Below are 4,900 nucleotides of genomic sequence, written 5' to 3' on the forward strand. Positions count from 1 at the left end.
TTAAATTACAATAATATATCCTATACGAACGTGTGTATTTCCATATCGTTTTATCCATACTTTGCTACTGTACTGTCTGCATATCAACTTCAATTTCCTCAATCAAAACCACTCTTACCCGTTAACAGAGAAACGCCATATGGCAACATTATAGTACTAACTTTGTTGCCGTTAAGAGAGACACTCTATTCAATAAAGCCTTCTCAACCGACTTCTTCCTTTTCTTCTTCTTCTTCTTCTTCTATTGGAGATGGTACGCATGCACGCTCTCTGAGAGAGAGATAGAGAGAGAGAGAGAGAGAGAGAGAGAGAGAGAGAGAGAGTTGTAACTCGAGAAAACGCGGGAGACCTGACTGGCTCTCATGAAAAGCTCCAGTGAGAGAGAGAGAGAGAGAGAGAGAGAGAGAGAGATCACTTTGCACAGGCTATTATTACTACTATTATTATTATTATTATTATTATTATTAGCGAAGCCACAACCCTAATAGGAAAATCAGGATGCTATAAGTCCGAGGGCTTCAACAGGGAAAAATAGCCCAGTGAGGAAAGGAAATAAGCTATAAGAGAAGTTTAAGAACAATGACAACTTTAAAATAAATCTTTCATACATAAATTATTAAAACTTCAAAATAACAAGAGGAAAAGAAATAAGATAGAATAGTGTATGTGAGTGTACCCTCAAGCATGAGAGAACTAGTCCAAGACAGTGGAAGGCCATGGTACAGAGGCTATGACAGTACCCAAGACCAGAAAACAATGGTTTGATTTTGGAGTGTCCTTCTCCTAGGAGAGCTGCTTATTATGGCTAGAGAGTCTCTTTTACCCTTACCAAGAGGAAATTAGCCACTCAGCAATTACATTGCAGTAGTTAACCAATTGGGTGAAGAAGAATTGTTTGGTAATCTCAGTGTTGTCAGGTGTATGAGGACAGAGGAGAATGTGGAAAGAATAAGCCAGACTATTCGTGTATATGTAGGCAAAGATAAAATGAGCCGTAACCAGAGAGGGGGATCTAATGTAGTACTGTATGGCCAGCCAAAGGACCCAATAGCTCTCTAGAGGTAGTATCTCAACTGGTGGCTGGTGCCCTGTCCGACCAATTAGTTAATGATGATAATAACATTAGTAATAACGATGCTAATTATGAAAATGATGATACATATGTAATTTATTTTTACTTATTAGTCTTTCTGTGGTGATGAGATCATGGTGAGAGGGGTAGGTGGAGATGGTTTGGGCATGCTCTTCGCACTCCCCGAGAGAGATTAGTTCACCAAACTTTCAACCGGGTTCCACAAGGCACTAGAAGGGTTAGATGACCCAGGCCTACATGGCTGAGAACCGTGAATCGTGAAATGGGAGATGATGAATGGAGAAGTATTGATTTAAAAGCTCAAGATGGAGACGACTGGCGAAATTTAATAGAGGACCTTTGCGTCAATAGGCGTAGGAAGAGATGATTCTCTCTCTCTCTCTCTCTCTCTCTCTCTCTCTCTATATATATATATATATATATATTTATTTATTTATATATATATATATATATATATTATATATATATATATGTGTGTGTGTGTGTGTCATATTTCCCCTAGAAGAAAATAATAAACAAACAAAAAAATAAAGATGAAAATAAACCTTAACACGGAGTACTCGCGAAGGTGGAGTTTTAACTCTCCTAAAAGGAATGGACGAGCCATTTAGATTAATGACGTTTTGCCTTGACACGTTCAAATGACACGTTCAAGTTCCATTTTCTGAACGTATCCGTGAACGTACAAAGAAAAAAAAAAGAGTTTTCCCTCAAAAAAGGCTTCCTCTCTTTTGTTCTACAGGAAGTGACTAGACCGATTGACGTGAATTTCGTAGTCGAGAGAACTAGGCTGAACACAGCTTTTGAGTCTCGCATAATGGTTAGTTCGTAGCACATAATATGACAACTGACATGAAGGAAGAAGAAATAAGCCAAGAAAACACTTTTGACATTAATTACATCTCATTAGAGTATAATCTAGACCATGCAAATACGAAAAAATACGAAAAAATTACCCCCAATGAGGTGTACAATTTAGCCCACTCTAGAGCGCCAAGTATCGCTCGCGAAGTCAGCGAACCTGCGACCATTTCAACGGCCATTATGGATGAAATGGAAGCCTTCGATCTTGAGGCCTGACACGAAAGGATGGTTTAATGTCCTATAGATTCCTTCTAGAGTCGCCAAAATGAATCGGTGTGTGATGTGTGGCGATAAGCATCGCAAATGACTGATAACGGTTAGCAGATCTTCTGGTTTAGAATGATATATTGTTGATTTATTCTCTTCATTATTTATTTCCTTATTTTCTTTCCTCACTGGGCTATTTTTCCCTTTTGGAGACCTTGGGCTTATAGCATCTTGCTTTTCCAACTAGGGTTGTAGCTTGGCTAGTAATAATGATATTATTATTATTATTATTATTATTATTATTAAATAATAATAATCATAATAATTATTTATTTATTATTATTATTATTAGATAATGATAATAATAATAATATATTATTATTATTATTATTATTATTATTATTAGCTAAGCTACAACCCTAGTTCGAAAAGCACGATACTATAAAGGGCACCCCTGCGAGTCGGTGCAAATCTGACTCGCTAAAAAAAATTGTCTATAGATAACTAGCTCTCGATATAGTACGTTTTTTTATGAATAATTCAAGTGTAAAACAGTAAGAAAGGCAAGCAGTATGAGATACACTTAAGAGAACAAAAGTGGGTGTGTGTGAGAGAGAGAGAGAGAGAGAGAGAGAGAGAGAGACTCGTCAACAGGTGTTCAGAACTTCAGCAACAAAAGAAAATTCCTTGGCGCTCCACCCACTCACAGTCTTCAATGTTTCTCATTATACAGATATAAATTTGATTTCTTTCTATAAATGTTTTAATATCTATTTATATGAGTCGTTCATTTCGTCAGTGATATCGAGGGAAATTAATAACTAGGCAATAGCAGTTTTTTTTTTTTAGAAAATTATCCAGCTTTTATTGTTTAAACTCACGCATATCTGATCCATTTCCCCCCTGTAGACCGTAGATGTTTAGACATTAACATATATAACGCAAATAGACAGTAGCCGCATATTTAGACCTTGAGCTGCATTCACAACCCAGGTAGACATTCATGCGTAGTCTTATCTAGTCTAATGAACTGCTTCACATCCTGCCCAGAAGGTATACGCCTAATTGAAGCGTACGAGCATAGTACTAGCAACAGCTTATACGCAATCATCCACTTCACATCCTGTCTGGCAGGTACATTTTGACTGAAGAAGAAGAAGAAGAAAAGGATACCCGTTACGATTACACCAGCCCCCTTAGTAGGTGTGCTCTTGCCGATCTTCTCCTTTCTTGTTTTCCCTCCCGATGCCCTCGGGATAAGGAAGTCTCTACCAAAACAAACCTTTCTTGCTCCCCCCGAAGTTTGGGTAGAGTCACAGAGTGGTAGTACGAAGCCCGCGGAGGACAAGGAAGGGACGAGTATTTGATCCTTTCTTACTCTTAAACGCTTAAGTTAGAACCACGGTCTAGGTGTAACCGTGGTTAGCACTTTAGACTTTGGGACGTTTTCTTTGCGTTGGTTTTTTAATATAAACGATTTGAATTTAATATAAATATTTTCAGTTTGTGATTCGATGGAATAAGGCTCAAAATGGTTGGCAAACCCTATTAATTTCCACCTTGATATAAAGAAACCTGGATAAATATAGCAAGCTATACAACCCTATCATAAAACAATATGGATGGACAAGTGGTCATCGAGGCGCACAATATGAACGATTGTGCGGACGCATCACCACGGCCAAAAGAGGTTAACCACAGCATGAAGGACTCCCCTTGCTTGCATCCTAAGATCAACACAAGGCGCATCCTTCCCCTCCAGAATCCCTCCCGCCCAACGATGTCGGTGATATTTGACGATACGCTCAAGTGACTGAGATGGTCTCGAGTTACTCCTATTGGGGAAGAAGAAGAAGAAGAGGAGGATGTTGATGAGGAACTGACTTCAGTTTAAGACAGTGTTGCCAGATGGGTTAGTCTAAAAATTCCCCAAAACTCACGATAAAAAATCCCCAAAACAACGCAAAAATCCCCATTTCCAGACATCTATTTTCTTCTGATCCTGTAGGCTTTACTAATACAGAAATTATTCAATATATTCCATGCAATTGCAAGTAAACTAATTGCAACAATATGAAGCTTTACTCATCTTTGATTCTTCATCATAGCAATTTGTACAGAATGCCCCCATCAGACACCCGAAATCCCCAAATCTAGGGATAAATCCCCATATATGGCAACACTTAAGTTACTCTGTTATTTCTAATGATTTTTGGGGCCCAGTGCGTCAGTGTGCCCATTCATCTGTGAATGAGGATTCGGGAATGTTTATTATTCGTATGTTTTCGCAGGGTTGCCATTGGCTAGATGGGAATAGCATAAATAAATGACGGTCAATATTGCGTACTCGAGTGTAAGAATACTGGATTTTAGTACGGGCAATGTGGTTTATTATTATTATTATTATTATTATTATTATTATTATTATATTCGAAAGAATTGTAGCTTGCCTCATAAAGGGTAGAAAGGTTAATATCCAAAACAATGTGAGTTTGAAGAGACGTAGGCCTATATGCTTATGTGCGTGTTTGTGTGTGTATGTATGTATGTATGTTTAGGATAAAGAATCCCGTCCGTTTCTGTCTACAGGAGCACTAAATTTAGACCAAACCAAACAACAGTACATCATTCGACAGGAAATATCATCTTCGAGATAAACAGCAATGAAAAATCGAAACATTCGGTTTCCTGTTCTGAACGTTTTGACTCTTGAAGTAGGTTTGCTAAGTTTAGCTT

The sequence above is a fragment of the Palaemon carinicauda genome, chromosome 10, assembly GCF_036898095.1.
Source record: "Palaemon carinicauda isolate YSFRI2023 chromosome 10, ASM3689809v2, whole genome shotgun sequence".
NCBI classification, from domain to species: domain Eukaryota; kingdom Metazoa; phylum Arthropoda; class Malacostraca; order Decapoda; family Palaemonidae; genus Palaemon; species Palaemon carinicauda.